Here is a 24,180-nt window from a genome sequence, read left to right as displayed (position 1 = left end):
TGGAACGATGTTTGCAAATAATGTCTAAGATGTATTTGTTGAATTTTCCTAACTTAACTGGTTCAGTTTAATGCTCAGCAGAATAACTGTAACCCTAGAGGCTTTCACTGGATTGTTGCAAGGTTGCAAAACTGACTGTTGCAACAAAAGGCAGCCAATGGGTAACAGTATCAGCGGTAGCACAGAGATCTCCCACTCAGTCAGGATGGAGAGGGGGAGAGGAGAGAGTGAGAAGGCCTCTGGTACTCAGTAAGTAGCTGGCAAATGAGTTTCCCCTGGTTGGTTACACAGGAGGGAGAATATTTGCTCTTTCAAGATGATTTTTTGTTTATTACCTTATCTTTTATTAATTTTATTTAAAGATTTGTTTATTTATTAGAGGCGGGAGGAGGAGAAGAGGGAGAAAAATCCTCAAGACTCCCCACTGAGTGTGGACCCTGGGGAGGGCTCAATCCCAGGACCCTGAGATCATGACCTGAGCTGAAGTCAACAGTCAGATGCTCAACTGACTAGGTCATCCAGGCACCCCTCTTTTATTAAATTTTTTAAAATTACATTTGAAAGCAGAGATTTCTCATGTCTGTGACCCCAGGATAGTTTTGAGATAGTTAGCTATCTACTTTTCTTGTATCTCATCTCTCTTCCTGATGTCCACATTCTGTCAAAATGTCCACACTGCCCAGTCCCCAGCTGAATCCTCTTTGGATCAGTATCTGGCGCCATAAATTGTGTTCTCCACTGATACGGAGGTATAGGTTCAGTGACCAATTCCAATGGAGGCTTTAGCACACAGGTGGGAAAGTAATTTCACCCAGAGGTGTATAAAGCCTTAAAGAACCTCTTAAAAATTAATAAATGTTGTTTTTTAAAAATGGCTTTAGATTTATAGAAAAGTTGAGCAGAAAGTATGGAGAGTTCCCATATATTCCCTTCTTCCTGCACAGAGAATCCCTATTAACATCTAGAATTAGTATGGTACATTTGTTGTAGTTAATCAACCAACGTCATTAATATGTCATTATAATACTGATACATTGATCCAGTATTGATACATTGTCACATTATAATTAATAAGCAATATAGATATTTGAGCGAATATTTATATTTTGAACAATATCAAAATAGCAATGTATTGTTTGTTAAGATTTCATTCAGTTTTTTATAAATATTTATGTATTTATTTCACAGATTGAGAGAGAGAGTGGGGAGAGGTATAGAGGGAGAGAGAATGCTCAAGCAGGGTCCTCGCTGAGGGTGGAGTCAGACCTGGGGCTTGATCCCAGGACCCCGAGATCACGACCTGAGGTGAAACTAAGAGCTGGTTACTTAACCAGTTGAGCCACTAAGGCACCCCAGATTTCATTCAGTTTTGACCCAATGTCCTTTTTCTGTTCCAGGATCTCAACCCATCGAGGATACCACATTACATTTTCTTGTTCCGTCTCCCTAGGCTCCCCTTGGCTATGATAGTCTCATGTGTTTCTTTTTTGGTAATCTTCACAGCTTTGAGGAGTACAGGTCACATGTATTATTCTTCTCTTGAGCATCTGTTTTTCCCATGATTCAGCTGGGAGTTTTGAGGAGGAGGATCACAAAGATAAAGTCTCATTTCGTCACCTCCTGTCACGGAGACATTATGATGCTGATGTGTACTGAGATCACTAGTTCATCAGGTCTGTCTGCTGTAAAGTTAGTCTTCTGTCCCCATTTCCCATGCTGTAGCCTCTGGAAGGGAGTCATGGTGTGCAGCTCACACTTAAGTAGTTCTATTCCTCCTTGTTTAGGGTGAAGGATCTACTAACTTACTTAGAATTCTTTTGCGTGGCAGGTTTGTCTCTTCTCCTTCATTTATTAATTTATTCAATTATTTATGTTGGTATGGACTTAGTGATGTTTAAAATAATTTAGGTTAAAATCCAATACTACTTTATTTACTTTTGTTCAAAATATTCCAGCTTTGGATGTTGAGAACTCTTTCAGTTGGTGCCTGTGTCCTTTTAACCGAACCCCATCATTTTGTGTGTTTGAGTACCTTCTCATTCTTACTTTAGGTCACTACAAGATATTTGCAGGCTCGTCTTGTAGGTTTTCTACCTTAAACTGGCCATTTCTTAAAAAAACTCTGGTTCATCTGGGAACTAGGTATATTCTTTGCAACAAGAGTATCTTTTTTTTTTATACCATTTAAGCTGACAAGCAAAGAAATATATGTGTATATACTAACCTGTGTATATCTGCATATGTGTAAATATTTCTATGTCTAACTATATCTATATTAGGTTAAATGTGAGTTCTTACTATTGTTTCAGACTCTAATCCATCACCATATGGATTATTCTAACTTCCTCCCCTTGCTTAAATTCCTGCTTTAATAGTGACAAATGTGTTTTCCACCATCTACCATCCAGTTATTAGTTGTTAAACTCCAGTATACATAGATAGAAGTATCAGAATTACTAGTGCTATATGTGAGAAACAATCAACTAGAGTCAAGTGCTTATTTACAGTTCTTTATGCCTTTAATCTTGCAGACGTCATTTATTGCCAAAGTTACTTGCGTCAGAACCACTCCCTCCACCCCCATCAGTGAGGTTGTTTTATGTATTTGTAATATGGTTAAATTCTTTTGTCCCAGCCTGCTTTCTTTCCTGGGAAGGAGTTCTATAAGCTTTGACAGATGTGTAATGTCATGTATCCACCATTCCGGTATCACGTAGAAGAGTCTCACCATTCTACCAGTCCCCTGTGCCCCCCCATTTCTACCCTCTACCCTCTTACAATCTCTGGCAACCACTTTTTACTGTCTCTAGGGTCTTGCCTTTTCCAGAATGTCACACAATTGGAAAGATACAGTAGTTAGCCTTTCCAGACTGGATTCCTTCACTTAGTAATATGCATTTAAGGTTCCTCCAGGCCTTTCCACGACTTGATAGCTTATTTTTTTCTTTTTGTTGAATAATGTTGTGTTGTATGGATGTGTCACAGTTTCCTTATACATGCACCTGTTCAAAGACATGCTTGGTGGCCTCCAGTCTATGGTGATTATGAATAGTGCTGCTGTAAATATTTGTGTACAGCTCCATCGGTTCACATCCACACTCAGGAGGCTAGCTGCTGAAGGAAGGAGAGAAGCTTCTCTTTATGTAATATTTAAAGGTTTTCCCTTCTTTCTGTCCTGTCTTGGGACAGTAAAGTAATAAAGTGTCTCTCTTTAAAAGATGATTATGTAAGAATCACATGATAATATTCCATAGTTGAAGCCAAAGTGTCTGTTTGACTTATCATTGACATGATTGTGAATATGATGGTTCATAACTAAATGTGTCATGACAGCAAGTAGCATCAGTGAAAAATGACACACGAAGGACTGACTTATAATACAGATGTCCTATGCAAGGTAGAGATACTGCCTTGCATTGTTTAGCATCATACTGGAATACAGTGAAATTAAAATAAAATCTTTCTAGATTTTCTGAAAGTAAAAATAGCTAAAATGAAAAATGAAATTTAAAGAAATGATTTTATTGTTGGCCCTTCTCTGTTGCTGTCCTCAGTACAGGTTTAATCTGCCTATGTGGTAGCCCAGTACTGAGCCTATTCTAATGGTCTCTGAGGAGGACTATGTATCATTTAACTACTACATTTGAGTTCCTGGAGAGTGGAGACTGTGTCTTGTTCATTTTGAAATGCCCCGCAGTGCCCATTAACATTGTGCCTAATAAATATTAGCAGTATTTATTGATTAAATGTATATGCACAGCACCATTAACTCTGAATAATTTGCTTCTAAGTTTAAAGTATAACTCTCCTTCTTTCAGTACCTACAAGGGCTTTCCAGAACATTTTTTGAGTCAGTCACTATTGTATTGTTCTGCAATGCTCATATTCTAGGGATGAGAGCCATTTTTAAAGACGCAACTGTGATTCATCCTCCACTACAGATTAATTTCCTTTGGAAGATGATGATGGATGGGTGTTTGTTGTCAGAGAGAGGGGCGACATTGGGAGGAGTGTCAGAGGAGAATATATTTAATAAGATAAATAAACATCAAATTTTACAGGCACTCAAAACCTGCTTTCTGAGAAGGAACTTGCTGGGATTGTTTCTCCATTCATTTTTCAGCTTCTGTGCTTTAATTTATTGAAAATTTTGCTAGCCCAAATCTGCTTCTACCCACTGGAAAAACATTGGCTTTATAATGAAGCAAATTTATTGCTAACTGTGCTCTTTGAATTTTATGCATGCTGTTCATTTTGACGGCCAGCGTTGAATTGGTTTTTAGCTCTTATCTGAGTTTGTACTGTTGTATAATATCTGTTTTTAAAAAGTTATCATTTTTTTTTTTTTGAGAAAGCCACTAGTGGGAGGGAAGCCACTTTGTGAGTATTTTGATGCGAGTCTAGGTTTTGTAAACAGCTTGTCTGAAGAAAAATGTATGTTATTAGTCCTTTTTCCTCCTATGTTTAAATGATCATTTGTATTCTGTTTTATCTGTGTAATTTTTACCTAATGTTGAAAAGCAGTGGTTCACAAAAACCAGACTTTAACAAAGTTTCCATTGGCTGTCAGTAAAATTTAGCAATTACAGACAATATTGCTTCTTCCTCTTAAGGCTAAATTTAGTCAGTTTAAAGGACTATTCTTCATTCTATGATTCTGATTAAATATTTTTTCTTTCACAAGATATAGTGACAGAATGGCAGCTATTTAAAAATTGTTCTTATTTAACAAAATGACAAGTTGGAAACCCTATAGAAGATACGGTTTTGTTTGTTTGTGGTCTAGGCCAGGAGAACTCATGGAAACTACCGTAGAGTGGCAAAGACTACTTCGAATCCCCAAATTAGCAGTTGCCGTGTACAAACTGATTGTTCTCTGAAAGAAATGTTTCAACTAACCACATTGCCTTTGGACAAGCTGAAAGAATGGGTGGCAGTTTACTTCTTCCTATATGCCAGAAATCTCCCCAAAGAGAATTAGACCTTTAAGGACATAAGTCTGGGCCCAGGCTGAAGGAAAGCTCAGATCCAGCTGGAAACATGCACAGGATTACCTGGTGCTGGGAAAGCAGAAAAATGGGCTCATATGTGCAACACAGGATCCCCTACTGGGGAAAGATGAGAATCTCCTTGGGGGGTAAATCAAGTTATTGGCAGTAGAGTAACATCAGAGAGGACAAACTGCAACGTTGTGAGCTGGATCTAGTTTCATGTTGGCCCAGGACCTGGGCTGATGAATTCCTTGCATGTGACACTTCTAGGGGCAGCCCACTGGCCTCAACAGTAAACAGAACAGTGGTGGGCCCAATCATCATTATCCATGGAGGACAATCTCCTGCAGCCAATTCATTTTCCACCGCAATTTAATTCCCCCCTGGGGGCTGATAGCCAAGTCGGTTGGTAAGAGCGTAGAAACATTGCTTCAGTAAGAAATCATGCAGGCTTTTAACATTTCTGGTAAGGACTTCGTTAGCATTACTAATTTTCTCTCTTCATCTGGACTTGTGGCTAACTCTTTTTTTTTTTTTTTTAAGATTTTATTTATTTATTTGACAGACAGAGATCACAAGTAGGCAGAGAAGCAAACGGGGGGCGGGGGGAGCAGGCTTCCCGCTGAGAAGAGAGCCCAATGCGGGGCTCCATCCCAGGACTCCCAGATCATGACCTGAGCCGAAGGCAGACACTTACCCACTGAGCCACCCAGGTGCCCCCTTGTGGCTTACTCTTAGCACAAAGCCTGCTCCTACAGAAGGAACAGGCATCTTGGCAAGCACATGCCAAGACTATTACCCTCATCAGGCACTCGCACAAGCCCATTGTTGCTTGACCACAGTAGTGAGGAGTAGTCAAAGGGCAGCCCAGTTGGGGTTAATGTAGAGCATGAAATCAGCCATAATACCTGGCTTGCTAAAATGTGACACAAAGGCCACTGAGGGGAGGGAAGGTTTCAGAGAAAGGCGTAGGCCCTTGGAATGCTGAGGCCTGCTTGACCACTCTACAGTTGGAAGGTGGGGGGAGTTCTTCCCGAAGCTTTTGAAGCCCAAACAGCCACCCTGTGAACTGACAGTTGTGTGCACTGGCCCTTAGGCTGTGTTTAGTAGAACATGCAGGTTAGCATATCGTATCTTTCCCATAAACAGGTCCTCCTAGTTTCAGTAAGACCCCTTGTCACACATCATGTGCTTGAGAAAGAGTGATAAGGATTTGTGATTATCCTGAAGGACCAAAAAAAGCGGGAGCAAAGAGCAAAGGGTCTTTGTCTCTGAGAATTGGCCCCTTTGCCTTCTCCTCTCTTTCACAGCAAAGTTTGGAGTCATCTTTCATCCACCGGTGCAGGGATTGCTGGCCATTCCTGGCACAGTGCCTGGGAAAAAGCCACCACTTAACATCTGGTTGATGTCATTCTGGGGTGGGGATGACAGGGGACAGGGAGGAAGTTTGGTGCTCCTGTGGTTCCTCTATTCACTTTTCAACTGTTCTCCTTGTAGACCTAGTCATAAAATATCAGTTGTTCCAGTGGCCTAAGGTTGTCTAGGAAGCCTTTCGTATCATAAATACACTTCCCTTTGGATCCACTTCTGATTTTCTCTAAACCAGTTACCCATTTATGATACAGACGAATGCACTGAAATAAGCATAAGTTCTTCCCTGTCTTAAGAAGCTTTGTCAGTTGGCCAACCATTTGCTTATGCTAACTCTTGGTAAAATGAAATCCAGCTAATTATGTTGACAACAAAAAAACCTTGGCAGGAAGCCATGTTATTATTCTCTGTGAGGATCTGACTTCGAACTTTTCCATATTGTAGGAACAGGGCCTTCCGCACCAACACCCTTCCATGTCATAACTGTTAACAGAGGAGTAGTCACTTAAACTCCATTGCCAAAAGGAGCATTCTATAGCTTCCTCATCAATTCCTTTCTGAGGAGGGGTGAGGGACTTAATCTGATTGGTGAGTCTGGGGCAAGAAGTGGAAATCACTTCCTTTAAACCTCCTGAGCCCTCTCAAAAATACTGAGCTGCATAGAGGGTATATTTGGGCTTTTCCCATGAAAATGGAAAGATTACTGGGCAGGCTTTGCTTTTAAAGGGGTGGTCTGTGGTTTCCAGTTCAATGTATGGTGGGGCAGGTAGGAATATTTCTGAAGTTGATTCAGGAGACCAACAAAAACCAGCGATTTAAAGCTCTATTCTGCAATCAGCTTTACCAAAAGCAAAACTGACATATTAATCTCCATATATCTGTTTCTTGGTTCTTATTCCTCAATCAGTTCCAAACGTGACAAAGGAATGTTATTTAATTTGGCCTTTAAATCCCAACACACACTCCCAAGCAGCTTAGTAGTGACAGGTGCAGAAACCATTGTTACTCATATGGTTCAATTTTCATGTCATCCGTGTCCTGGAAACCTTATATAAAACCTTCTGGACATATATCCTTACCTTTAACCATCTGTGGGGATTCTGGGTCTGCTTTCTCCAACTGAGCTACTGTGTGACCTAGATCAGTGTAAGTTAATATTGATACATTTAGCTTGGAGATCTAGAGCTGATTCTAGGGGACCTGGTCAAGGACCACAGATGACCTAGAAGCTCTCTTCCTCTGTGAGGTCTTCAGACATTGCAGCCTTCCAGATAAGGTGATATTGGGGTCCAGAGGTCATGGGGGTCAGTTTCTGGAGTGCTTTCTTCTATATCTCTATTTTAAAATGCACCTGATGTGTTTCATGTGATTTACCTTCTCAGTACATCTGCTTACCACCTTAAATTCAGCAGAAAAACCAGAGGACCCTAAATGTAGGTAACTTTGTGATACCATGCTAAAATCTACCTCCACGTCTAACGTCCCATCTGATTGACAATAAGGATTTTTGTCTTTGAGATTTTTCCTCTTCAGTTCCCATTCCTATCTAGTGTTTCCTGGTTGAACTCTGTACTAGCCCCAATCCAGGCCTCCCTCTACCAACCAAAGGGCCTTGATTGGACTGTGCTGATGGCTTTATCGATTAAGGTGTATTTGGAAACCTAATACTGGTTTTATGACATAATAATTTATTTGTGTTATATGATAACATGTCTGAAGATAGTTCATGTTGTTCCTTTCTCTGCTCTTCTGTGTGCCCTGGGAGGCTGATCTCGGAGGATTGTGTTACTTGGTGTAATGAGAAAACCACTTAAGGTTGAAACTTCCCCCTCCCCCAAATTTAGTGACCTTTGTCTCAACCTCATTCTAAGTAATGGGTGCCTGCCACCCTGCTCTGCTAGGATGAAGGACTGCTCTTCCTCCTGCTCTTTATGCCCCCACCCTCTCCTGACCTGTTTCTGGAACCTGCAAATGATAAATTTGGGACTTTATCTCCTATGTGTGAGGGTATTTGGATGCTGAGGAAATCCACCTGCCAACCCTGTGTATGTGGCTTGTTCCCACTCATTCAGTATGTCATAATTTGCATATTCTTTTTTTTTTGAAGATTTTATTTATTTATTTGAGAAAGAGGCAGTGGGAGAGAGCATGAGCGAGGAGAAGGTCAGAGGGAGAAGCAGACTCCCCGTGGAGGTGGGAGCCCGATGCGGGACTCGATCCCGGAACTCTGGGATCATGACCTGAGCCGAAAGCAGTCGTCCAACCAACTGAGCCACCCAGGTGTCCCATAATTTGCATATTCTTAATTAATACACCAGATCTGGCTTCTTAACATGTCGGGACTTCAGGCTGAGTGTGGCTGATGGGTGACAACAGCTGGAAATACCCAGCAAGTAGGACAGAGAAGGTGGGATATTTCTTTTCCTGGTTTCCTCCCTGCTGAGTTAAGTTGGGTTGAGGCTTGGATCTTTTACTTAATACCACAGCTCCTGTGGGGCAGCCATTCCCTACCTCTTCTCTTCTGATTCAAGGCCTATTGCCATTTCCTTTTCAAACTTCATGTCATAATGGTTTTTCCCTGTTGCTGGGTGCTCGGGTTTCATTATTCCTTTTGGTTTCTCCTAGTCCTGTCCACACCATTGTAAGAAGCTCCTTTATTAAACTCTGTATAGGTACTTTTTGAGTGTGCCGCCTGTTTCCTGCTGATACTCTAATTGATACAGCATTGCCATTGATTCAGCAGAATGGAGAGATCAGATTGGTACCATTTCTTTGATTTTTTCCCCCCCTTTCCTTCATGTTTGCAATGTAGATGCTACTACACCTCTGTGTATGAGGCATAAAGATATGAGGAAAGGTGCTAGATGAATGTTGTCCCTTTCCGCAAGAAAAGCAAAAGGTTTTTCCTTTGGCCTTATGGTGTCTTATCATCAAGGGCAACCCAGTACCTTTAGGATTTCCAGGGTGATAAGAAAATTGGGGATCAACACTCATAAGAGCACCTACTATGGATTGGGCACTGTATTAGGTTCTTGACATGTCTCACTGATTCTAGATGAGGCAGTTAAATGGAGGTGAAGGCACTAGATCAAGGTCACTCATCTAGAAAATGGTGAACAGGGGATTTCAACAATAATGCCCTTTGAGCAGCAATCAAACCCTTTATTCAAATGAAATCTTATGTGGAATAAAAAGAAAAAGATAACAGTTAAGCTCCTCTAGTTAAGTCAGGGAAGGAATCTGAGATATTGATTAGCATTTTCCTGATCATTAGTGATGTTGAGCATCTTATATCCATTAGTCATTTGTATTCTTCTTTGGAGAACTGTCTACTCAACTTTTTAGCCCATTTAAAAAATTGGATTATTACTATCTATATGCTGCCTATAAGAGACTCAGTTGAGACCTAAAGACACATGCAGATCGAAACATTATTGAAAACATTTATCATGCAAATGGAATGAAAAGAAAGCTGGGACAGTGATACTTATATCAGAGAAAACAGACTTTAAAATAAAGATGGTAATAAGAGACAAAGAAGAATGTACATAATCGTAAAGGAAACAATCCAACAAGAAGGTAAAACAATTGTAAATATTTATGCACACAACATGGGAGCACCCAAATACATAAAGCAACTATTAACAGACATAGAGGAAAAAATTGATAGTAGTAATACAATAATAGTAGGGGACTTTAACACCCATTTATATCAATGGCTAGAGCATCCAGAATGAAAATCAACAAGGAAACAGTGGCTTTGAATGGCATACTGCGCCAGATGGATTTAACATGTATATCCAGAACATTCCCTCCTAAAACAGTGAAATACACATTATTTTCAAGTGTACATGAAACATTCTCCAGAATAGATCACATGTCGGGCCACAAATCAAGCCTCAACAGATTAAAAAAGATTGAAATGAATTCATACATTTTTTTTTTTCTGACCACAACTGTACGAAACTGAAATCGATCACAAGAAAAACCTGTGAAGAAAACAAATTTGTGGAGGTTAAATAACATACTACTAAATAAATGGGCCAACCAAGAAAGCAAAGAGGCAATTAAAAAATACATAGAGACAAATAAAAATGATAACACAAACTTCCAAAATCTTTGGAATGCAGGAAAAGCTGTTTTTTTTTTTTTTTAAGATTTATTTATTTATTTGACAGACAGAGATCACAAGTAGGCAGAGAGGCAGGCAGAGAGAGAGGGGGAAGCAGGCTCCCTGCTGAGCAGAGAGCCCAATTCGGGGCTTGATCCCAGGACCCTGGGATCGTGACCTGAGCTGAAGGTAGAGGCTTTAACTCACTGAGCCACCCAGGCGTCCCAGGAAAAGCTGTTTTATGAGGGAAGTTTATAGCAAGAAAAATCTCAAATAAACAACTAATTTTATACCTAAGACCGGAAGAAAAAGAATAATTAAACACCAAACCAGTAGAATAAATGAAATAGAAGCAAACAAACAAAGAACAATAGAAGAGCTCAATGAAACCAGGAGCTGGTTCTTTGAAAAGATCAATAAGATAGATAAACCTCTAGCCAACAGAGAGAGAGAGAGAGAGAGAGAGAGAGAACCCAAATGAACAAAATCAGAAACAAAAGAGAAGTAAAAACCCACACTACAAAAAAACACAAAGGATCATAAGGGAATATTATGAAAAACTACATGCCAACAAATTGGACAAACTAGAAGTGAATAAATTCCCAGAAACATATAATCTCCCAAAAATTTATCAGGAAGAAATAGAAAACTTGAAAAGACTGATGACCAGCTATGAAATTGAATCAGTAATCAAAAAACTCCCAACAAACAAAACTCCAGGACCAGATGGCTTCACAAGTGAATTCCACAAAACATTAAAGAAGAGTTACTGTCCATTCTTTTCAAGCTATACCAAAAAATAGAAGAACCCTTGTGCCCTGTTGGTAGGATTGCAAGCCTGTGCAGCAACTGAGGAAAACAATATGGAGGTTCCTCAAAAAATTAGAAATAATATTATCATATGACCCAGTAATTCCACTGCATTTGGGCATTTACGCAAAGAATACAGAAATACTAATTCAAAAAGATATATGCACAACTTTATTTATTGTAGCATTATTTACAATAGCCAAAATGTGAAAATAGCCCAAGTGTGCATAGATAGATGGATGGATGAAGAGGATTTCACACAATGCTATATTACTCAGCTATAAAAAAAGAATGAAATTTTGCCATTTGCAATAACACGGATGGATCTAGAGGTATAATGCTAAGTGAAATGAGTCAATCAGAGAAAGACAAATACTGTATGATTTCACTCAGATGTGGAATTTAAGAAGAAAAACAAACAAAAAAGAGACAAATAAAAAACCAGATTCTTAACTATAGAGAACTAACAGGTGGTTACCAGAAAGGAGGTAGGTGAAGGTATGGCTGAATTTGGTGAAGGGGTTTAAGAGTACACTTAAATTGTGTTGAGCACTGAATAATGTATAGAATTAGTGAATTGCTATATGGTACACCTAAAACTAACATCATATTTTAATTATACTGGAATTAAGAAATATATGAAAAAAAAGACCAGGGAAGAGTCATCTTTGCCTTATTCCTGATCTTAGAGAAAAGCAAATCTTTCACATTTTCACCAGTAGGTAAGATGTTAGCTTTGGGCTGGTCAAATATGGCCCTTATTATTTTGAGATAATTTCCCTGTATTCCTAGTTTGTTGAGCATTTTTTGTCATGAAAGAGATTTAAATTTTTCAGTTGCTTTTTCTGGATGTGTTGAGATGATAGTGTGATTTTTATCTTTATTCTGTAATGTGAAGGATTATATTAATTCATTTTCATAGTTAATTCATCTCTGCATCCTGGGGATAAATCCCACTTGGTCATGGGGTATGATCCTTTTAATGTGCTCTTGAATTTGGTTTGTTGGTACTTGTTGAAGACTTTTACATCTGTCTTCATCAGGGTTATTGATCTGTAGTTTTTTGGTGATATCTATGTGGTTTTGGTATCAGGTTAATGCTGACCTTATGAAATGAGTTTGGAAGTATTGCCTTTCTCCAATTTTTTGGAAGAGTTTGAGAGGGATTAATATTAATTCTTTAAGTGTTTGGTAGAACTTACCAGTCAAGCCATCTCATCCTGGGATTTATTTTGTTGGGATTTTTTTTTTTTTTTTTTTGACTGATTCAGACTTTGTTTCTTCATGATTTGGTCTTGGTAGATTTTGTGTTCCTAGGAATTTATCCATTTCTTCTATGTTATTTAGTTGGTGTCTAATTTTTTAAAAAAGATTATTTATTTATTTATTTATTTGAGAGAGAGAGAGTGTCAGAGTCAGAGTGCACACAAGCAGGATGAGGGGAAGAGGGAGAAGCAGGCTCTCTGCTGAGCAGGTTGCTGGTTGTAGGGCTCGATTCCAGGACTCTGGGATCATAACCTGAGCTGAAGGCAGATGCTTAACTGACTGAGCCACCCAGGAACCCCTAGCGGGTGTATAATTTTTCACACTAGTCTCATCATCCTTTTTTCCCCTTGTGATATCAGTTGTAATGTCTCCCCTTTCATTTCTGACTTTATTTATTTGAGTCTTCTCTCTTTTTTTCTTAGTCAATTTTGTTGATCTTTGTAAGAAACCAACTCCAAGGTTTGTTTCTGTTTCTCTATTCTTTATTTAATTTGTTTCTGTTATAACTTTATTATTTTCTTGTGCTATCTGTGAGATTATATCTTTTCTCAGTTCCTTGAGGTATGAAGTTAGGTTGTTTATTTGTGGTCTTTCTTTTTTTAAAATGCGGGTATATATCCCATGAACTTCCCTTTTAGTACTGCTTTTGTGCATTTCATTAATTTGGTATGCTGAGTTTTTCTTTTCATTTGTTTTGAGGTATTTTCTATTTTACCTTTTGATTTCTTCTTTAATCTACTAGTTGTTCAAAAGTATGTTGCTTAATTCCCCCATATTCATGAATTTTCCAGTTTTTTTCTGCTATTGATTTCAAGTGTTGTTCCATTGTGGTTGAATAAGAGTCTTGGTATGATAATGGTCTTCCTAAATTTAGAACTTATTTTGTGACCTAATGTGATATAGTCTGGTAAATGTTACACATACATTTGGGAAGAATATATATATCCTTCTGGTTTCAGGTGGAATGTTTTGGGTAAGTCTGTTATGTCCATTTGTTCTATAGTGTTGCTCAAATTTGCTGTTTCTTTGTTGATTTTCTGTCTGGTTATTCTATCCATTATTGAAAGTGGGGTATTGAAGTCTCTTACTATTATTATATTGCTGTCTGTTTCTCCTTTCAATTCTGTCAATGTTTGCTCCCTATACTGAAGTGCTCTGAACTTGGGTGCATAGGTATTTATAATTGTTATATTTTCCTGGTGAATTGACCCTTTTTATCATATTGTTCTTCTTTGTCTTTTGTCACAGTTTTTGATTCCGAGTCTACATTTTGTCAGGTGTAAGTGTACTCTCTCCTGCTGTCTTTTTGTTGCCATTTGCATGGAACATCTTTTTCCATCTTTCACTTTCAGCTGGTATGTGACCTTAAATCTAAATTCAGTCTCTTATAGAAAACATGTAATTAGACTTCAAAAAAAACCTATATAGCCACTTTATGTCTTTTCCTACAGTTTTAACTTTACTTCCAGTTAGTTAACATACAGTGTGACACTAGTTTCAGGTATGCAATTAGTGATTCATCACTTCATACATCACCCAGGGTTCATCCCAAGGGCACTCCTTCATCCCCACCATCTATTTCCCCCATCCCCACCCGCCTCCCCTCTGGTAACCATCACTCTATGTCTTTTGATTGTGGAGTTTAATCCACTTACATTTAAACTAGTTATTTATACGGAAGGATTTATACTTGCCATTTTGATCATTGTTTTTCTGTATGTATTATAGTTCCTTTTCCCCCTTTTTTCTTTCATACTACCTTCCCTTGTGTTCCACTGATTTTTGGTATTGATACGCTTTGATTCCTCTCTCTCTCTCTCTTTGTGTAACTGTACAAAGGTTTTCTTTGTGGATACTATGGGCATAAAATATCTTACAGTTACAAAAGACTGTTTTAAGCTGGTAAAAATATAACTTCAATTGTATATAATAACTCTCCACATTTACTTCTTCCACCTATACTTTACATCTATTTACATTTTAAAAATGATAGCTACTTTTAATTCTTTTGCTTTTTAACTTTTTAAAAAATATTTTATTTATTTATTTGACAGAGAGAGAGATCACAAGCAGGCAGAGAGCCAGGCAGAGAGGTAGGGGGAAGCAGGCGCCCCGCTAAGTAGAGAGCCCAATGTGGGGCCTGATCCCAGGACCCTGGGATCATGACCTGAGTGGGAGGCAGAGGGTTAACCCACTGAGCCACCCAGGTGCCACTTGACTTTTAACTTTTTAAAAAAGATTTATTTGTTTATTTACTTATTTATTTGAGAGAGAGAGTGTGTATGCACGTGAGAGAGCATGAGTGGGGAGGGGGGTAGAGGAAGACACCACACCCACACCATATCTTGACTCTAGCTGAAACCAAGAGCCAGAGGCTTAACCTCCTGAGCCACCCAGGCACCCTGCCTTTTAACTTTTAGACTAAATTTAACTTTTAGACTAAAATTCAGAGTAATTTACCCACCACTGTTATAACAATATGTATTCTGTATTATATACATATCTTTTACCAGCTTTATATTTTGCTATATGCTATTGGGTTGCTGCTTAGGGTCCCTTCATTTCAAGATGGAAAATCTATCTTTAGCAATTTTTGTAGGTGGATGTAATAGTGATTAATTTCCTTAACTTTTATTTATCAGAGAAAGCCTCTATCTTCCTTTTTTCTTTTTCTTTTTTTTTAGGGCAGTTTTACCAGATATAATCTTGGTTAGCAGGGGTTTTGTTTTTTGTCTTTGTTTTTCAGCACTTTGAATATCATCTCACTCTCTTTTGAACTGAAAGCCTTCTGCTGAAAGTCCACTGAGGGTTTTATGTGGATTCCTTTGTGTATGAGGAGTTGCTTTTCTTTTGGCGATTTTAAAACTCTCCGTCTTCAACTTTTGATAATCTAATTATGGTGTGTCATAGTACAAAGCACCATCTTTGCTCTTAGTTGCCCCTAAGAATCTAGAGTACTCCTGGTTCCAAAAGTACTCTGAGGTATGCAAGAAAGAAGTCAGTCTTTTGGGCACCCCCTAGAATATTGGGAATGTTATGTGTGGTCCAACTCATTCCCCCTGCATAGTGAAGTTGGAAGCTGTTTTTTCCCTTACCCACTTGTGCTGCACTGAGCTGATGGGGAGAAGATGTGGTGAGTGCTCACATGCTAGTTCAAACTGTTGCTTCTGTATGTACAGTTGCCAGGGTCTGGCATATGCTAGGTCCTATGAGTGGTCCTAGGTGCTCTGAAATAGGCGAAATAGAAGCCAGTCCCTTGGGCAGTACTCCGAAAAGTTGGGGTGTTGGTTGTGTGGTCTAAACTTTTCACTCCTCAGTGGGAAACTGGGAACTGAAGTTCTCCTCCTGATCATGTACTGTGCTTGGGAAGGGGAATTATGGAAAGAGGCATCTCCAATTTTTCTACCAGTTTCAGTGTGGCTGATTTTGTACTTGTACAGGATGTAGTGAACTCCTAACTAGTTCCTGGCTTTTTCACAAAGGAAATGCATCCATTTTTGATGTTGAACTTGTGTGTCCATTGGGTAAAGAAGAGTCCAGTGCTTCCTGTTCCACCATCTTGCTGACATCTCTCAGTCTCATGTTTTATTTTTTGGGTGTCCTTGAAGACGTTGATGATTTCCCCCCAGATATTCTAGTATTTCTGTAACTGTTTTGTATTTGTTGTACTTGTTGTTTGTTTTCTTTTATGGTATGTCTTCCTCTCTTTCCCTGTGTTGTCTGCTTTTAATTGACAATTTTATATGATTCCTTTTTCTCCTCTTTTAACATATTAATTATACTCCTTTAAAATTATTCTTTTAGTGGTTGCTCTAGAGTTTGCACTATACATTTTTCAATAATTCTAAGTTGACATTCAAATAACTCTTAACTCCTCATGGGTAGGACATGTACCTTAAAACGAAAGATTCCCAATTTCTTCATCTCATGATGTATAACATCGCTGCATTCATCTCACTTATATAATGGTTGTTATTACTTTGAAAAAATATTTATTAGATCAGGAAGGAAGAAAAAAATAAAAATTTATTTTACTTTCACTTACACCTTTGGTACTCTTCCTTTATTTATGTAGATATGATTTTTTTTTAAGATTTTATTTATTTATTTGACAGAGATCACAAGTAGGCAGAGAGGCAGGCAGAGAGAGAGGAGGAAGCAGGCTCCCTGCTGAGCAGAGAGCCCGATGTGGGGCTCGATCCCAGGACCCTGAGATCATGACGTGAGCCAAAGGCAGTGGCCTAACCCACTGAGCCACCCAGGCACCCCTATAGATCTGATTTTTAAAACTATGCCATTTTTCTTTTCTCTGAAGAACTACATTTAAGGTTTTTTTTTTTCAAGGTTTCTTTCTTTTAGGTTTCTTTCTTTCTTTCTTTCTTTTTTTTTTTAACTAACATTTTGAATATTTCACTTTAGTCTCTTCTCACTTGCATGTATTTTGACAAGAAGTCTTGTGTAATTCCTACCCTTATTTCTATAAAGTTAAGGTGTTTTTCTTCTATGGCTTCTTTTAAGATTTTCTCTTTACCGTTGATTTTCTGCATTTTGAATACAGTATGTCTAAGTGTAGATTTTTATGGATATCTATCCTATGTGGTGTTCTCTGTGCTTCCTCTGGGATCTGTGATTTGGTAACTGCCTTTATTATGGAAAATTCTCAGCCATAATTACTTCAATGTTTCTTCTGATTTCTTCTCTGCTTCTACTGCTTCTGGTAGTGCCATTATATTATGTTATACTTCCTTGTAGTTGTCCCACAGTTCCTGGATATTTAGTTCCCTACTTTTCCATCCCTTTTCCCTTTGCCTTTGAGTTTGGGAGGTTTCTATTGTCGTAGTATCAAGATCACTGATTCTTTCCTTGTTTATGTCCAATTTACTGATGAGCCAACAAAAGTATTTTTTTCATTTCTGTTACAGTGGATTTCTAGCATTTCTTTTTGACTTGTTCTTAGAGTTTCTAGCTCTGCCCATCTGTTCTTGTGTTTTAGTATTAGATCTCTTGGTATATTAATCATGGTTATTTTAAATTAATGGTTGATAATTCCAAAATCACTAACATATTTGAGTCTGTTTTGATGTTTGTCCCTTCAGATTATGTTTTTTCCTTGTATTATTAAACATGTCTTGGATTTTTGTTTATGTTTTTGTTTTGCATTTTACCATGGCTTGCCTTTTTTTTTTTTTTTCTTTCACTGAAAACTGGACATGATGTAGTGTGTGATAGGAGCTGAGATAGGACTTTAGTGCAATGTTTTATGTCTGTTTGGCGAGGAGTTAGGCTATGTTTATTGTTTGCTTTAGCTGTTAAGTTAAAGAGGCTTTAGTTTCCTCTGGTGTCCTAATTTTTGTCTCTTCTCTTCTTTTTGGTTTTCCCTAGAGACTCCTTATGAAGAATCCTGATTGATATGCTGGTAAGATATAGGATGAAGGGGAAGCATTCTATATTTGTGATTAAGTCATAGGTTTTTAGTGGGCCTGTACCTCTGGGATGGGACTTTCACAGTATTTTTCAGCTTTTACTACCTCCTCCTGCCTTAGATGAGACAGAAAGCCTAGAGGGGGCTGGAGTTGGGTAATTTCCCTTATCCAACTCTGATAAAGTTCTGAAGAAATATATTCCCTGCTAGGTAGGCCTTTGTTGTGGAAAATGCTCATGGTTTATTTCAAAATGGTTACTTTTCCATTCCCAGGTAAATATGGGATTTTTCTCTGCTCTTTACCATAGGAACCTGGTGAAGCTCCTGGAGGTAAAACCCATGTAAGTGTGACTCTGCCCACATTGGGCTCCTAGTAATTTAAAACTCTCAAACTGGTCTATTCTTAGCTCCCAGCATTCACTGAAGTTATCATTTAAGTGTTTGAATGGCTTCTGGTACTGGTGGCTCCTGCCTTAGCAGGCTATATTCCTTATAGCCTTACCAGTCTATATTCTCTGTATTCACTTCTCTCTCCAGTTTTGGGGATGGTGGTTTGTCCTGCGATTTCGATTTTCTGATCTAAGAAGAGTAATTGATTTTCAAATTTTTAGCATTTTCCTTATTGTAAGGGTGGGAGTGATGACTGCTAAGCTCTGTACATGTCAAATTATAGAATTCAAATTATAGAATGTCTTGTACTACTATTTTCTATGTGTTCATATACATCTAGTAATTCATCAATAATATAATAGTAATTATTATTATAATTAATTAATTAATTTTGTCCCTGGACACCTCCTTCCTGGAATCTTCCATTATCCAGACTGAAACAGTCTAAGGTCTACTTCAGTTTTATTGTCTATTGCCTTTACCATCAGGAGATTTCCTTTGCCCTTCCTTCATTAGATGTTTTTCTTTTGGTTCCTATTCTTATTTTTTCTTGATTTACTCTCTCAATTTTGGTAAAGTAGATTCTCCAGAATCTTCCTGGGAAATGGTGCATAGGAGATAAAATTTCTGGGTCACTGAAAGTTTTAAACTATCTTTTATTTTATTCTTCTGTCATACTTGATCAGTGATTAGGTGTAAGGTTATGAATTAAAAATAGTTTTTCCTTAATATTTAGGATACATTGCTATATATTAAAATCTAAAAAAAATTTTAATACCAGTATGATTCCTCATCTTTTTCCTCTCTAATTTGGAATCTGTTGGGATTTTTCTTTATCTCTAATACTGTGAAAACTCACGATGATGTGTCCTGGTGTAGGTCTTTATTCATTTATTGTACTGGGCCTTAGGAGGTCCTTTCAGTTTCGAAATTCATGTACATCAGTTTTGAGAAATAAGTTTTGTAATTCTTTTGATAATTTACTTCCCTTTTTATTTTTCCCCCAGAAACAGCTATTCATCAGATATTGGATCTCTTAGATTGATCCTCTGATTTTTATTTTTTTCCATTTTCCACTAAAAAAAATCTTTCTTGAAGATTTTTGACTTTTATCATTCAACATCAGTTCTTTTGAATTTTAGCTGGAGCATCATCATTTTAATTTCTAAGTGGACTTTCTCATTTGTTGATCTGCTTTTATACTAATAGTCTATTTTTGTATAAAAATGCAGTATTTTCACTTTTATTTGAGGATAGTATTTGTAGGTATTTACATTTTTTTCCCTTTTTCCGGTATTGTCTCTCTCTCTATTTTTTTGGTATTTTTGCCTGTATAGTCACATTGTCTCTGTTTTCCATGTTGGAAGATTTTCCTGGAAATTGTTTTAAAATGTACCCATGATTTTGTTTTTATTCAGATATGGTGAATTCTAACAGAGCAGGAGATAATTACCATTGAAAAGATAGTGGTTATTCATAATTTCCAAGAGGAGGGGGCATGCCACGGCATGTAGGGCCACAAGAAGAATTACAAGTATCAGCCAGGAGGCAGAATTAATGAGAGGGCAATGTGGGCAAAAGCCTTTATTGTGGCCCTTGGATGCTGTAGATTCTCTATGATTAGACACAATATAGAGAAAAACAACTTGGCATGTTTCAGAAAGTGATGAGTGAGAAGTACACTATTTAAAGTATTCATTAATTATGACAGCAAGGTCTACCCTTTCCTGATTAACATAGACCCAATATCTCCAGCAAATAACCATCTAGTTCCCTAAGTTGAATATGCCTGGTTGCTAGCATTTGATAACAAGAGTGTGGAGGAATAGGAAAGAGATCTTCTCTTGCTGCAAAGGTGACAAAGGGGGTATAGAGGTGTGTAATTATGTAGTGTAAAGGTGCGCATCACCTCTTTTATTTAGTCTCATGCTTCTTATTATCCCCAGTATTTGGCCTTCTCTGTGTTCTGCTGGGTTTGCTTCTCTTTGTCATCTCTCTGTATAAGCACTTAGATTTCAACTTCTACTCTTCCACCAGTTACCACTTTTCTCTTCTCTTTCCATTTTCCTTATTTGGGTATTGCTCACTTACATTTGTGTTCTCTTTGTCTTTATGGATTACACTTTTTCCCCCTTTTACTGACTTTTTGGTGCAAGTACAGAAGAGAGAGACTATAAAAATGCATGCTGAATTAATCATATTTATCTGGAAGTTTGCTTTCATTTTCAATACCCAGATTACCATTTTTTGGTTTCAGATGGGACTTCTTGGTCTATATATCGTATTTCTGGTGATCTTTGTGGCTATTACTGACCCTCATGATAACTTTCAGGTCTTCGACAAATACTGATGCTTGAACGTATGTATCTCTTGCCAATCAGATGTATCTGGGAAAGACTATCCTGTTAAGTGTGATGGCCTAGCCTCTGAGCTTTGTATCGCCCAACATCCCAACATCTGCCTATTGGTCCAGCATCTCTCTGAGCTCTCTCTAACTTTTCTGGTCCATAGCCCAGTAAATCTGACACAAAATACTTTCCAAAACTTCCATGGGCAGGAAATACCCTCTGCCTGGAATGTCTTGCCCTATTTTATATACCTGGTGAGCTTTTACTCAGCTATCAAGACTAACGCAAGTGTTTGCACTTGTTTTGTTTTGCTGATGGCTTTCCTGCTCTTACCCTTAGGTAAAGGCAGAATTTATCTTCTATGCCCCAAATCACCTTGCACTTATTTCCAGTATGTAGCACTGATTGACTGATTAATTTTTACTGGTCTGTTTTGACTTTAAGGGCAGTGAGTTATGTATCTTTGCATCCCCGTGGTTAGAATTGTCCTTGCCACACAATAAGCACTCAGAACATCTTTGCTGAAAGTACTCAGGACACTTCCCCCCCATTCTTCTGCTATTTTAGGAAGTCTGAAACATCCAGAACCCAGGTCTCTTGGCATTTCTCTTGGAGAGTTCTGGGAAAGGAGAAATTGTGATTCTCATTAGAAGCCATTTATTCTCAACTGGCAAATTTCCCCTGATTAACTAAATTCTCTCAAGCTGAAAGGAATATATATTCCAACCTTAAAATATTCTCCTGAAGCACATTTCCCCTTCTCCATGCTTCTTCCTCCTCTTCCTTTTTCCCTTTCTTTTCTTTATTTTCCGAACCCTATAAAATAGCACTGTTAAGGTGAGTTTAAAAAAATAAAAAAAAGTGAACCTGATCCTCTCTCTTGTTGGAGAAATGGCTGTGTCTAACACTGGCGTCAATCCTCTGAGCTTTATGCAGGGTAAGGGGATTACCCAGTCTCTTGACTAGCATAGAGAATAGTGGATGGCACTTTTCCCCAAAGTAAATACTCCAAATGAGTGCAGAGGGGACGTTGTCTCAGCAGGATGCTAAGGGCTTCAGCATACCTGCTAGGTCTTCTTCTTTGCTTCGGAGAACAATGTCTGATAGTTCAGGCCAGAGAGATTTAATATTGCAGATATAAACTCAGCTACTCTAAACCTGAGTCAAGGTGAAATCAGGATCTTGTGCCTGTCAGCTTGCTTTTGGTGTTGAAGTGAATGTCAGTGAATATATTAGAGAGGGCCACTCTTTAAAAAAAAACAAAAAGCAAAATAAATCAAAACAAAGCAAAAAACAAAACAAAAAAACCCTCCTTGAATGCTAAATGTATTGCAAAAAGAGAAGATTCTATTTTATCTATTCTACTTAATCTTTTTTATCCCTAATTTTTAATAGCATAAGGTATAAAACAAACACTTAAACCCTACTAAGAGCATATGATTACAAATTTATTATAACCATATATACAAGATGCACTTGAAACTTGAATGGATAACTTTCAGTTTATACTTTTAAATAACATGAGAAAGTAAATCAGAATAATATACTTTGTGTTAATAATAATACCTAAAAATGGGCCTTTTAATGGCTTTTTAAATTTATTTTTTAAACCGAAGTATAGTTGACACTCAATGTCACACTATTTTCAGGTGTACAGTATAGTGACTGGACAACTGCACATATTGTGCTGTGCTCACCACAAGTGTAGCTGCTGTCTGTCACCGTACAACCCTATTACAATGCCATTAACTGTATTCCTATGCTGGGCCTTTCATCCCCATGACTTATTTATTCCATAACCGGAAGTCTATAATTTCCACTCCATTTCAACTATTTTACCCACCATCCTCCTTCTGGCAACCACCAGTTTGTTCTCTGTATTTATTGGTCTTTTTCTGTTTATTTGTTTTATGTTTTAGAATCTATATATAAGTGAAATCATATGGTGTCTGTTTTTGTCTGAGTTACTTTGCTTAGCATAATACCCTCAGACCCATCCATATTGTTGCAAATGACAAAAATCTCATTCCTTTTTATGGCTGAGTAATATTCGTGTGTGTGTGTGTGTACATGTGTATCTCACATCTTCTTTTTGTTTTTTTTTTTTAAGATTTTATTTATTTATTTGACAGACAGAGATCACAAGTAGGCAGAGAAACCCACAGAAAAAGAGGAAGGGTCTTTTCCTGCTGAGCAGACAGCCTAATGCGGGGCTCGATCCCAGGATCCTGAGATCATGACCTGAGCTGAAGGCAGAGGCTTTAACCCACTGAGCCGCCCAGGCGCCCCTATCTCACATCTGTATTCATTCATCTATTGATGGACATAGGTTGCTTCCACATCTTCACTATTGTAAATAATGCTGCAGTAAACACAGGGGTGCATATATCATTTTGAATTAGTAGTTTTGGTTTTTTGACTAAATACTCACTAGTGGAATTACTGGATTATGAGATATTTCTATTTTTAATTTTTTGAGGAACTTTCATACTGTTTTCCATAGAGTTTGCACCAATTTACATTCCCACCAACAGTGCATGAAAGTTCCCTTTTCTCCACATCCTCACCAACACTTGTTATTTCTCATCTTTTCGATGATCTGCGTTCTAACAGGTGCGAGGCAATATCTCATTGTGGTTTTGATTTGCATTTCCCTGATGATTATATTCTACTTATTTTTTTTTAAAGATTTTATTTATTTATTTGACAGAGATCACAAGTAGGCAGAGAGGCAGGCAGAGAGAGGGGGTGGGAAGCAGGCTCCCTGCTGAGCAGAGAGCCCAATATGGGGCTCGATCCCAGGACTCTGGGATCATGATCTGAGCCGAAGGCAGAGGCTTAACCCACTAAGCCACCCAGGCTCCCCTCTTCTACTTATTCTTAATGAATTAAAGTTTTGTGTGAAAGAGGAGACATGAAGGTAGATAGTAACTAAAGCAGAATTCACAAACTCAGATGTCTTCAGATGACAGACATGACAGACAATCCAAGGTATGATACTAGCAAGGGGTGGACTCTGAGGGAATTGGTGAGTGTTTCACTTAAAGACATACAATTCAAACTTTCGAAAAGCACTTAGTGGGCTATAGCCCATAGTCTATGAGGGTGGGATTTCTGAACTAAGATGATGCCGTCCAATCAGGCATGCGGTAAGTATTAGTATGGTCTGGTTAAAAGCAGGAATCCCAGGGATAGCCCCAGAACTTCTAAGCCAGAATCTTCAGAAAAGGGTTCTGTGAATATCTATCTACCTACCTACATACCTATCTTTCTATTATCTATAATCTATCATCTCTTTATCTCTATCTACTATTTAATTATCTATTACCCAAGTGATACTTTTGACTGGGAAATCTTGGGAGCTTTGAAATACAATGCATAGCCTGATGCTCTGTAACTAAATGCAGAGCTATCAGATTGGGGAAGATTAGAGGCCAAATGATGGGCTAATACAGGATGAGTGTTAAGAGG

At 38.0% G+C, this 24,180-nt stretch overlaps 1 long non-coding RNA gene across 1 annotated transcript in view; it reads left to right on the top strand.

Moving 5' to 3' along the window:
- Nucleotides 1-1,714: 1,714 nt before the first annotated feature.
- LOC116588194 overlaps nucleotides 1,715-24,180 on the top strand; it is a 55,110-nt gene continuing 32,644 nt past the window's right edge. Inside the window, exons 1-3 of the long non-coding RNA XR_004284836.1 lie at nucleotides 1,715-1,828; nucleotides 17,932-17,965; nucleotides 18,280-18,312. This is a non-coding gene — a long non-coding RNA (uncharacterized LOC116588194). The remainder of the gene's footprint in view (nucleotides 1,829-17,931; nucleotides 17,966-18,279; nucleotides 18,313-24,180) is intronic.

Source organism: Mustela erminea, chromosome 4 (assembly GCF_009829155.1).
Source record: "Mustela erminea isolate mMusErm1 chromosome 4, mMusErm1.Pri, whole genome shotgun sequence".
Taxonomy (NCBI): domain Eukaryota; kingdom Metazoa; phylum Chordata; class Mammalia; order Carnivora; family Mustelidae; genus Mustela; species Mustela erminea.
This window is presented reverse-complemented; position numbering and strand designations above follow the sequence as displayed.